General features: G+C 38.4%; 1 pseudogene; it reads left to right on the plus strand.

Moving 5' to 3' along the window:
* Nucleotides 1-2,193: 2,193 nt before the first annotated feature.
* Nucleotides 2,194-3,012, plus strand: LOC101972192 (dynein regulatory complex protein 8 pseudogene; annotated as a pseudogene).
* The last annotated feature ends 10,406 nt before the right edge of the window (nt 3,013-13,418 follow it).

Genomic DNA, 13,418 nt, shown 5'->3' on the forward strand with positions numbered 1-13,418 from the left:
AGGAACAAAAACATCAACTTAAACCAAAAAACATCATAAAGCAAACTATATAAGTGTTTGGAATAATTTCAAAGCTACCAAACTAATTCAAACTAATGTCCAGACCCACATCTGAGGTTTTTAACAAAACTATGTGCAAGAGATGAGTTAACATTATTGGTTTTGTTTTGTAAATGGGGTGCTGCAAATTTTTGTGGGAACGGAGGGGTAACAGGAGTGAGTGAACAAAATATGTGTATAAATAAAAAATTAAATTGCTAATGAATCTACTTTAAATTTACTGGAACAAAACTTATTCTGTTTTTCCTTTCTTTTCTTTACCTTTAGTGCTATGGAAGCCAGAGTCTGTCTAGTATTGATTTACATCCCCAGCCCATTTTTTATTTTGAGATAAAGACTTGCTAAGTTGTATAGGCTGGCCTTTAGTTTGTGATCCTCCTGACTCAGCCTCCCAAGTATCTGATATTATTATTTTTTTTTTTAAAAGAGAGAGTGAGAGAGAAGAGAGAGAGAGAATTTTTTTAATATTTATTTTTTTTTTTAGTTCTCGGCGGACACAACATCTTTGTTGGTATGTGGTGGTGAGGATTGAACCCGGGCCGCACGCATGCCAGGCGACCGCGCTACCGCTTGAGCCACATCCCCAGCCCCAAGTATCTGATATTATAAGCATGAGCCAATATGTCCAGTTTCATTTTTTATTATTTATTTATTTTTTTATGGTGCTGGAGATTGAACCCAGGGCCTTGTGCATGCAAGGCAAGTACTCTACTTACTGAGCTATATCCCCAGCCCCTAGTATCATTTTTTTTAAAAAATGGTAATATATAGAAACTGTCTATTTATTTATTTATTTATTTTAATTTTTAAAATTTATTATTATTATTATTTTTTGGTACCAGGCATTGAATGCAGGCATGTTTAGCCACTGATCCACATCCCCAGCCCTTTTAAAAATATTTTATTTAGTGACACGGCCTTGAATTTGTAGTCCTCCTGCCTCAGTCTCCTAAGTGCTGGCTGAGATTACAGTCTGGGATTCTATGTGCCCGGCATAGAAATGGTCTTAATATGTACATACTACCATTTTTTCTTTTTCTCTCTGTTTTTTCGCTTTGTTTTTGAGTACCGGAATTGAACCCAGGACCTCACTCATACTAGACAAGTGCTCTACCCATGAGCTACATCTCCAGACCAAAATATATATCTTTTTTTTTTTTCTTTTGGTACTAGGATTGAACTAAGAGGCACTTAACCACTGGACCACATCCCCAGCCCTATCTATCTATCTATTCTTTTTTAATTTTTAAAAATTATTTATTATTATTAATTATTATTAATTTTTTTTAGTTGTAGTCGGAAACAATACTCTTATTTCACTTATTTATTTTTATGTGGTTCTGAGGATGGAACTCCGGGTCTCGCAAGTGCGAGTGGAACGCTCTACCGCTGAACCACAACCCTAGCCCTCTACCTATTTATTTATTTATAGTACCAGCGATTAAACCCAGGGGTGCTTAGCCACTGAACCACATCCCCAGTCCTTTTAATTTTTTTACTTTGAGGGCTTTGGTGAGGGCTTTGCAACTTAACAAAACTGAGGCTGGCTTTGAACTCATAATCTTCCTCCTCTGCCTCTGAACCACTGGGATTGCAGGCATGCAATACGGTGCCTGGCTTATGCTATAAAATAGACTCAGCTCTATTTTTATTAATTTTATCTAGAGGAATTCAATTAGTTTTATTAATTAGATCAATTTCTAAAGTTACGTACCTAGAGAATCATGTTCAAATAATGCTACATCATCTTCTCCTTTTTATTTTTTAATTTATTATTTTTTGGGGGGAGGTACTGGGTTTGAACACCAAAGGGTGTTTTACCATTGAGCAACAGCCCCAGTTTTGTGTGACACGTCTCGAGAAATTGCTGAGGCTAGCGATCCTCCTGCTTCAGCCTCCTGAGTTGTTGGGATTACAGGAATGCACTAGCATGACTTGCTTCCTTTTGTATATTTTTACATCATATCCAATACATGTTTTGTTGTATGGGTCAAATCTTCGAAAATAATATGGGAAAGTAGCTGCACCTTACATTATAGGCAAAAGCTAACCTCCCTTATGTTAGAAAAAGTTCCTCCCCTCCCCCATCCCGGGCTCCCAGCGTCGCGGGGGCCAAGGGGGGCGACCCGGGCTAACGACTGGCATCTCCCAGGCGACCGGCTCGGCATCAAGATGGCGGAAGATAAAGACAAGGAAGAGTTAGCACTAGCAGAATTTCACAAAAAAATCAAAGAAGCATTTGCAGTGTTTGACCATGAGTCGAATAATACAGTGGATGTGAGGTAGAAGAAGAAGAACCCACTGGATGTATTCGATATGAAAAATTTCTTCCAGTGATGACCAAAGTACTTCTGGAAAGAAGGTATAGACCAATTCCAGAAGATGTCCTTCTTCGAGCTTTTGAGGTTTTAGATTCTGCTAAACGTGGGTTTCTTACTAAGGAAGAACTCATCAAATATATGACTGAAGAAGGTGAGCCTTTCTCCCAAGAAGAAATGGAAGAAATGTTGTCTGCTGCAATGGATCCAGAATCAAATTCAATTAATTACAAGGAGTATATAACAATGATGGTGATAGATGAAAATTAAATGTTTTAAACCCTTAATTTCTAATTGAAAAGATACTTTGAAAATGGCTTGTCCTTGTTAATTTTGCATTTTATTTTGTAATTCTTTTATCTGATATCAGTGCCTGTGACATGATTATTTCAACATATTTTGTTTTCTAAAGATGATCATAACAAAAACTCTTTTTTAGTACTGGGAATGGAATCCACTGAGCTTCATCCCTAACTCTTTTTACATTTTTCATTTTGAGACAGAGACTCACCAACAGGCTGGCCTCAAACTTGCAATTGTCTTGCCTCAGACTTCTGAGTAGCTGGGATCATAGGTGTGCCCTGCTCACCTGGATGATCATAATAATTTTAAATTAAACATAAATGTATTTAAAATGTCCAGACTTATGGAATGACATACTGCTAATTACTTAAAAACTAATCTTAAAACAGTTTAACATTAAAATATATTATTGTTTATTTTCTTTTTTTTTTAAATTTTTTTAAAAGAGAGAGTGAGAGAGGAGAGAGAGAATTTTTAATATTTATTTTTTAGTTATTGGCGGACACAACATCTTTGTTGGTATGTGGTGCTGAGGATCGAACCCGGGCCGCATGCATACCAGGCGAGCGCGCTACCGCTTGAGCCACATCCCCAGCCCTTATTGTTTATTTTCTACAATAAACATGTTACCTTTTAATTAACTAAACTGAGAAAATTAATAATAACTATAATAAGCCAAGGTTTGGCATATAAAGGTCTTGAAAGAGGGCAGAATGACCACAAATTGAAAATGAGTATCAGTGTAATGAAGGCTTCTTTTTAAAGAACAATAAACACTTCTGTAATCTGAAAAAAAAAAGAAAAAGAAAAAGAAAAAGTTCCTACCGAACCCAGAGAAAAAGCTCTAGAGAAAAATGGACAGGGGCTATGAATAAATATTGCAGAGAAGGAAATACAAACTTAAACGCAAGGAAAAATGGCACAGCCACACTTAAGATGATAAAAATGCTGTGGTGCTATTTTTTACCCATCAGATTGGCAAATCATGGGAAGTTCATTAACACGAGTGCTGTGGGAGAATCTCTTCTACTGCTGATGGGAATGCAAATTGATTTAATCCTTGTGGAGCAAAATTTGGCAATATCTGTCAAAATTACAAATGTATATACCCTTTGACCTAGCAATATCACTCTTAGGAATTTATCTAGAAGATATATTTGTACACATATGAATTAATCCATATGCATGGTTATTTATTACAGCATAGTTTGTAACAGCAAAAAACTGGAAACAAATGTTCTTCAACAGGGAATGGAATAAATTGTAGCATGTCCATTAAATGGAATATTAGGCCACCAAGAAAGAATGATGTGTTGATAAAGATCTTTGATATATGTCACTAACTGAAACAAATAAGGTGCAGAACAGTATGTAGGGTAGGCTACATTTATGGTGGGAAAATGTGGCAAAATATTAATATATAGTTTTATTTGGGGTACTGGGAATTGAGCCCAGGGATCCTCAAACACCATGTCTTGCTCATCTGGGCTACCTGCTCCCCACCCAGAACCATTGCCCAGCATATAGTAAGCTGTAGTGGGCACGTAATAAATGTGTATTCATTTATCCAGTGTAGATCTATTGAGCACCTATCATTTTGCTGAGTGCTCTCTTGCTGCTGAGCCTTGAAAAGACCTGTGGCTCTTGTTGACAGCTTAGAAGAAGAGATAAACATTAAACATATATATATATATTTTGGTACGGGACATTGAACCCAAGGGCACTTAACCACTAGCCCCCTTTTTAAAAAATTTTATTTTTATTTATTTATTTTTTTGAGAGAGAGAGAGAGAGAGAGAGAGAGAATTTTAAATATTTATTTTTTAGTTCTTGGTGGACACAACATCTTCGTTTGTATGTGGTGCTGAGGATCGAACCCGGGCCGCATGCATGCCAGGTGAGCGCTACCGCTTGAGCCACATCCCCAGCCCTAAAAAATTTTAATTAGGGATGGGGTCTCACTGAGTTGCTTAGGGCCTCGTTAATTTGCTGAGGCTGGCTTTGAAGCCACAATCCTCCTGAGCTGCTGGGATTACAGGTGTCTGCCACAGCGCCAGCTAGACAGATACCTACCTAATTACAGTGGGATGGGTGAAAAGGATAGTATATAGCACAACTAGCTAGGTGTGAAGATACATGCCTGTAATCCCAGCATTTCAGGAGGCTGAGGCAGGAGGATAGTAAATCAAAGCCAGCCTCAGCAACTTAATGAGGTCCTTAGTAACTTTGCAAGACCATGTCAACAAAATACAATGAGACTATCAAGAGTCTCTCTTAGGAAGTGGCATTTATATGTGTGTGTATCTAAGTATGTATGTACTGGGATAGAATCCAGGGGTGCTTTATCACTGAGCTACATTTCCAGCCCTTTTAAAAAATTATTATTATTATTATTTTTTTTTAAATTAAGAGGTCTCACTAAATTACTGAGGCCAACCTCAAACTTGAGGTCCTCCTGCCTCAGCCTCCTGAGTCACTGGGTTTATAGGTATGTTTAACCACACCTGGAAGGAAGTGGCTTCTAAAATGAGAACTGAAGCCTGGTGTGGTGGTGAAGCAACTTCAATAGCCCTGAAGGCAGACTTGATAAAACTTGTTAACACTGGCGGACTTGGTAAGAACAACTGGTTTCTAAGAAGGGTTTAAGATAGGAGAAAGAAATTGATTAGATGTGAATTTCTTAAAATCTTTCTAGCTACCCTAGAAACAACATTAGTAGACTTTTGTCATGTCTATGGATAAGTGTTAAATGAATGAGTAAATGAACCCCAATCAATTCATCAACAATTATCTTCAAGTGCACTATAATACAATGTCCTTTTTGGCACATTCTTTTGTATTTTCCTGAGATAATATATCATTTTTATTTATTTTTTCATGGGGGTACTGGGGATTGAATCCAGGGACACTTTACCACTGAGCTACATCCCCAGCCTTTTATTTTTTATTTTGAGACAGGGTCTCGCTTAGTTGCTGAGGCTGCCCTTCAACTTGCTGTCCTCCTGCTTCAGCCTCCCTAATGGCTGGGATGCTGGCATGCACTAACATGTCCAGCTCCTCTTTACTTTAGATCTAGGAAGTCGCAGACATTTTCAGCTCCAGATTAGTAACCATTTTTAAGATGATTACAGATTGATCGTATTACCTTTCAATATAATTTTACTCTAGAAGATCTTCAAATCTTAAAACTCTTTCGTGGGTGGGCTACACAGTCTTCATTCCACCCAGGGCACCAGCCATACCACCACTCTCTGCTCAAACATCCCAGTTACTGCTGAGGAGACACCTCAAGGAACATTCCCAAACAGTAAACAAGTAAGTACTTCTGGCAGAGGAGCAAAGCAAATAGGGACTGAGGAACATCAGAGTAAAGCCAGCTTTCATCTTAATTAGTGTGATTTCTACAGTATTTGCCTTAAGCATCTAGAAATTGATTCAGGTAACATTTCAGAAAGTGCTGCCCTTACAATTATAATAACATCAGGGAATCAAATGGATCAATCCCATCCATTTGGCCAAAGTTAACAGAATTCAAATGATATAGCAACAGATTCTGGTTTTCTTACCAAACGAAAAGTAACAGTACAAATAAATGCTTTAAAACTCTGGAATTATTATTATTTTTTAAAAAATATTTATTTATTTATCTTAGTTTTCGGCGGACACAGCATCTTTGTATGTGGTGCTGAGGATCGAACCCGGGCCGCACGCATACCAGGCTAGCACGCTACCGCTTGAGCCATATCCCCAGCCCTGGAATTATTTTTATTCTGTTCTTAATCTTACAAAGAATTTGACATTATTGCTAACATCATCAAGACAATAAAGTAATAAAGTAATAAAGTTCTGAATCTCTATTTAGAAAGTTATAACTTCATGAGGAAATACCTTTTGTTTTTCCTTCTTGTGGCAATCTAAGAAAAGGAAGAAGTCATTGCCATATAATATAATTAGTGCTATAGATATCAAACATTGTGCTGCAAGCTATCTAAATGAATACAAATTCTAAAGAAAACAGTCAAGACTGTAAATGTCTTCTTGAAAAACATTTCTTCACCAAAGGTCTGTAAACATCCAAAAATGAGTCCCTGCATGCTGGAATCTCTTGTAGAGTGGCTTGATGAAGTTGATAATCACCCTGGGTGACAAAATTGTTCTTTGACTGTGAGGGATAGCTATTTGATAATTATTTAGAACTTGAATTTTTGGTTTTGTAGTCAAGGAAAACATTGCATTTTGTGGAGTAATTAACATAACTATTATCTGAAAACTAGTATGTCATGGGTACTATTTGTCAGTGAAACAAAAGATGAATCCTGACAGCAGTGTGCCTTTGGATGCCTGAGAGTGCCTGGTACCATGAACTGTACATACACATTCAGAAAACACTTAGTGACTCGAAAACAACCAACAAGAGGAAGCAGCAGCTCTTTGCTTCCTGGCTGCCAAGAGGTGAGCAGCTCCTCTGCTACACTTCCCCACCACTGCACTTCAGGCCCAAAGACAACCAGGCCAAGCAACCATGAACTGAAACCTTTGAAACAGTGAGTCAAAAACAAACCTTTATTTCTTATAAGATGACTATCTCAAGTATTTTGTCACAGTGAGGGAAAACTGACTAACACAATAAAATTCTAGTATCATTTTAATCAGTGCACATTTCAAGCTCAAGTTTAAAATTTTTCTGACAGAGAAACAGATTTTGGAAAGAGTTAGATAAATATTTTTCATCTGTAGTCCTGTGTTGCTTTTTTGTTTGTTTGTTTTTTGTTTAGTACTGTGGATTGAACCCAGGGGTCCTTTACCACTGAGCTACAGACCTAGCAGTTTTGATTTTTCAGTTTTGATACAGGATTTTGCTAAGTTGCTTAGGGCCTCTAAAGTGCCCAGGCTAGCCTGAAACCTGCAATCCTCCTGCCTCAGCCTCCCAACTTGCTGGAATTGCAGGTATGTGCCACTACATCTGGCCGGTTGCATGCTGTAATGTGGCACTGACTTCACAAAATAAATCAAATCTCAAAGACAGTTTAAAAAAATAGTTGGTCATTTGGGTTGACTGGCCAAGAACAGATTAAGGAAATGTTTCAAGAAACATGTCACCACAATGAGCTTAGAGAATTCTTTAATGGACTGCTTCAGAGGAGAAAGGTGGGAGGTCAGAGTGACCACCTTGTGTGTGCAGTTTTCTTAATTTTCTTTGACTTAAAATATGCAGCATGTCAAAAGGCCATGTTTTGGGATATCTGGTGCTGATGCTGAGTCCTACTGTGTGTTGTATTACTATTGGTGTAGGGTGGATAGGGGTGGGCTGTCTCCAGACAGTGTGGACATGCTTTCTGATGGTTGTTTGGGAAAAGATAAGAAGGAGAATCTCTCTCTCTCTCTCTCCATATATATATATTTTTTCTTTTTTTTTTTTTTTTTTTTTTTTTTGGTGGTGGTGGTGCTGGGGATATTGAACTCAGGGCCTTGTGAATGCTAGGCAGGCACTCTATCAACTGAGCTATATCCCCAGCCCCAGAAAGGAGATCATTAAAAAAAAAAAAAAAAGGAGGAGGAAGAGGAAGAGAATTGGATGTCTACAAGTAGCAGGCACTTTGATACAAACTTTATAGGCATAACAGGTGTTAACTACTGGTTCTCACAATGACCCTGTGAAGTAGCTCTCTTGCTGTCATCTTCACTTTGCAGATGGGGGGACTGGGCCAGACAGGGCAAGTAACTTATCTGTACTCGGTCACAGAACTAAAAAGTAGGAGATTTGGGATGAAAAAATTAGACTTACTCACCCAAGGGCATTCTACCACTGAGCTACATCCCCACCGCCCCCCCTTTTAATATTTACTTTTTAGTTGCCTGGCACATGCTGGGGGAGTGCTGTACTGCTGAGCCACAACCCAGCCCCAGCCCTAGCCCTTTTTATTTTTTAGTTTGAAACACAGTCTCACTAAGTTGCAGAAGGCTGGCCTTGAATTTGAGGTCCTCCTGCCTCAGCCTCCCGAGTCACTAGGATTATAGGTATGTGACACTGGGCCCAGCTCAAAATAGACATTATCTCTAGAGTTTTTAATCACTATGCTGTTGCTTAAATGTGGGATGACTAAAGCTGAGTTTTTCAAGCAGTAGGTCATAGTCCATCATTTTCTTTAGTCTTTTAGAAAGAATAGCAAAGAACAGAATAGAATGGAACAGAACATATCAGAGTGCATTACAGTAAAGGTAAGTCGTGTTTCATAGAACTGCTGTCCTGTTTCAGGTATTTACGTATAGATGAGGAAATGTGAATGGAGTGTAAATTCAATTCTTTTGGGTTGACATAAATCGCTTATGGCCCTGCTAACTTGCTGAAGTAGGCCTGGAATTTACTATCATTCTGCCTCAGCTTCCTGAGTCCTATGTCACTATGCCAGCCTGTTTTATATTTTTGGTGGTGCTGGGGATTGAACCCAGGGCCTTATGCGTGCAAGGCAAGCACTCTACTAACTGAACTATATTGCCAGCACTCTCCCCCCTTTTTTAAAACAAGCAGGAGTTTATTAGGAAGGGTGAGAAATGTAGATAACATGCAGTACATGCGCTGCACAGTCACCAGAGAGGATGATCATAGCTTAAGATCTTCTATGGTAAAGAAGCTTTCTTTCAATTAAATTAAAATTTTGGGTGGAGTTCAAACTATTTTCATCTTTGATCCTTTTTGGTCCTTTCAATATTTTCAGGAAATACAATTGAGTTGATTTATTTTTAGGTTTAATTTTGCAAGCAAAATAAGATTACTATATTTTCCCTCTGGCAAATTAATTCTGTTAAGTTTATATGTGTGACAATCAGGTTGTTTGCTACTGTGTGGTAGATTATTTTCATGTTTTGAAAAATAGTTTGTTTCTTTCCTAGTTTACCACCAAGAATTATGCAAATGAAAATGAATTTGTTTTCATGACTTTGCTTCTTATTTCATGTATGATTAATTGCAATTGTGTTGAAATTTTTTTTTTCTTTTTGGTGGTATTGGGGATTGAACCCAGAGGTTCATGCGTGCTAGGCAAATGCTCTACCACAGAGCTATATCATCAACCCTCTATAGATTGAAACTGTCTCCTTAAGTGGACCAGTCTGGCCTTGAACTTGCAATCCTCCTGCCTCAGCCTCCAAAATAGCTGGGATGACAGGTGTGATCCACTATGCCCAACCTGAAGTATTTTTTGACAGGATATTAAACTTGGAATTTTTAAGCTTTTGTCATCACTTCTTTGATTTTGGATTAAGTAAAGGTTGATAAATGATTTGAACCATTCATTAGGTAGGCTAAATGTGTTTATAATGTTAACTGTTAAGATTATTGCTGATTCCCACTAATGGGTTATTGATTAACTATAATGACCTCCTCTACCGTATCTGATATGTCCATTTGTGAGTTGGCACAGTCTATAATTTCAAGAATCATAGTTCAATATTTTATGATTCAAAATAAGATTTGTAGGCTGGGCACAGTAGCTCACACCTGTAATCCCAGCAGCTCCGCGGGCTGAGGTAGGAGGATGGTGAGTTCAAAGCCAGTCTCAGCAATGGTGAGGTGCTTAGCAACTCAATGAGACCCTGTCTCTAAATAAAATGCAAAATAGGGCTGGGGATGTGGCTCAGTGGTCAAGCACTGAGTTCAATTCCCGGTACCCCCCGCCCAAAAAAAAAAAAAAAGGAAAATAAGATTTCTAGAGAGAATCTAAAAAGTATATCAGATTTTTTCTGTAAAGTAAGCACTGAAAGCCCTTTCTGACATATCTAAGTGACCAGATTTTTCATAATAAATGTAGCATACAATAGCATACAATATATATTTTTACACTGCATTGGACAAAGGTTCTCCATGTAATGTGATTCTAAATGCCTGGATGCCCACACTTTTTGTATACATTGTTTAAAATGAGATCCATTTGAGCATTTGCTTTAGAATAAGAATCTGGAGGTTTCCTTTCCTTCAAGGAGTAATGGGAAATTGTACAAATTGATTTTATTTGCCTCTTTTGACAATAATAATACCATATGGGACTCAAAATATTTTATTTAAGTAAATAAGTATTTATTCAAGTATAGAGAAAGCTTCCTTATGCTATGTATTCCCAAAATTTCTAATGAAAAAAAAATTTTATTCCAATGACTTGGGAGGCTGAGGCAGCAGGATTATATTTTGATGCCAGCTTCAGCAACTTAATAAGAATTTGTCTCAAAATAAAAAGTAAACCCAGCAGCTCAGGAAACTGAGGCAGGAGGATCTCAAGTCCAAAACCAGCCTCAGCAAAAGTGAGGCACTAAACAACTCAGTGAGACCCTGTCTCTAAATAAAATATAAAATATGTGGCTCAGGGCTGGGGCCGTGGCTCAGTGGTAGTGCACTTACCTGGTATGTGTGAGGCACTGGTTTGATTCTCAGCACCATGTATAAATAAATAAAAGTAAAGATCTATCAACAACTAAAAAATATTTTTTTAAAATGTGGCTCAGTGGTCAAGTACCCCTGAGTTCAATCCATGGTATCCCCCCAAATAAATAGAACTCCTGGGTTCAATACCCTGTGCCCCCCCCCAAAAAAATCCCTCATAACCTTACACTTCTTTATCTCTTTCTATCTATATCTATCTACACAGATATCTATTTATTATGGTATTACTACTCAGCTACGTCCCTAGCCCTTTTTATTTTGTGGCAGGTTCTCATTAATTTGCCCAGGATGGCCTTAAATTTTCAATCCTCCTCCCTCAGCCCTAACACTACAAGTTGCTGGGATTACAGGCATGTGCAACCTCACCTAGCCATCTCTTGTAATGTTCAAGAAGACAAGAATACACAGACAATTGTCAATGAGCCAGAAAGGACATTAGAAAACTTCTAGTAGTTTGACCACTTCACAGATGGTGAGGAGCACTATTTTTTAGAGCTGACCTGGAAGGGGAATCTAGACTTCCTGATTCCAAGCATTTTTCACTGTCCCATTTTGTGATTGATTGATTGATTGATTTTATTTGTTTTTGGTAAGGAGAATTTAACCCAGGGGAACTTTACCATTGAGCTGCATCCCCAGCCCTGTTTCATTTTGCTATAGGGTCTTTCTTGCTAAATTGCTGAGGTAAAGCTGTCCTCCAACTTGCTATCCTCCTCCTGCCTCAGCTTCCTGAGTTGCTGGGATTACAGGTATGCTCCACCATGCCTGGCTGGTAATGTTAATTATTTTTTAATACTTTTTTAGTTGTAGATGAACACAATATCTTTACTTTATTTATTTTTTTATGTGGTGCTGGGGATGGAACCCAGTGCCTCACGCATGCTAGGCAAGCGCTCTACCACTGAGCCACAACTCTGGCCCAGTAATGCTAATTTTTAAAAGAATGTGGCAACATTTAGAAAAATACTGTTTGATTCTGTGTAATTTTGTTTTTTGGTATAGCTCACTTATCTCTCCATACTGCAGAGCTGCTACAGGACCATATATATCCTGTAGGAGCAAAATTTGGAATATAAATGAGGGACTCATACAAGAAAGTATTCTTGTCCCTTGAGCAAACCTTGTATGTTTGCTGTATACCAGTCATTTCTACAGTTTAAGTTGTTTGGCTGCACCTTCAATAACCAAGGAAATTATGTTATGCACAAGACCTTGGGGATTTCATGTTCACTGGGGCCAATAAAAAGCAAATTGTGTCATGCTTCTTTACCAAGAACTTCATTATGATATTCTGTCAGTTACCTTCTTAGATCTGCATGTGATTCTGTTTCTTTCTCAAGATTCTTAGGCAGTTTTTCATTGAAACCCTGTTTACTCTGTCCTCCTACTGGTTCTTTTCTTTCGTTCATATTTATCTATCTACTGTGCTAGGAATTGAACCCAGGGCCTCCCACATGATAGGCAAGCACTCATATTAAACTACCTCCCTTTTAAGTCCCTTTAGTAGTCCTGCTTTCCCTCCTAGTCCCTCTTTCTCCCAGCTTTCACCCTCACTTCAAAGAAATATGTTTGCAAATCTTTCCCTCCAACTAAAGCTTCCATGCCTGTTTTAGTCAACATTTTCATTGCTGTGACTAAAAGACCTGACGAACAATTAAAAAAAGAAAAGTTTATATGAGGGCTTACGATTTCAGAAGTCTCAGTTCATGGACAGCAGGCTCCATTTGAGATGAGATTGGTAGAAGGAAGTGGCTCATGCGAAGATCAGCAAGCAGAGACTCCACTCTACACATACAACATATATACCCCAAAGGCATGCACCCAGTCACCAACCTCCTCCTGCCACACTCTAACCACTTTGGTTTCCATATAGTTAATCCCATCAGGGGATTAATCCACTGATTGGGTTAAGACTCTCATAATTCAATCCTTTCTCCTCTAAAGCTTCTTGCATTGTCTCACACTTGAGCTTTGGGGGACACCTCACATCCAAAACCATAACAATGTCTGAAAGTACTCTTCCCACCCTACACCATTCATCTGCAAAAAAAAACTAGAAGGGAGAAATAACATCTGCCCCATCCTCAGTTTTGCTTCCCCTAAGGCAGAGACTAGAAGATGACTCTCAGAAGCTGGCTTTAGGATTGACATTAGTCCTTTGGGGCTTCTCTGGAGAGAACTGCAGTTTGAGATGTGAAAAAGCCTTGGTGGGGAGGGCAGGGAATCCTTGTTTTCTTTTTAGTCTCCGTCTGTGGAAGGGCACTCACATCTCCTGTCCTAGGGATTTAGCCTGAGGGGCCAGT

This window comes from Ictidomys tridecemlineatus, chromosome 12 (assembly GCF_052094955.1).
Source record: "Ictidomys tridecemlineatus isolate mIctTri1 chromosome 12, mIctTri1.hap1, whole genome shotgun sequence".
Classification (NCBI taxonomy): Eukaryota; Metazoa; Chordata; class Mammalia; order Rodentia; family Sciuridae; genus Ictidomys; species Ictidomys tridecemlineatus.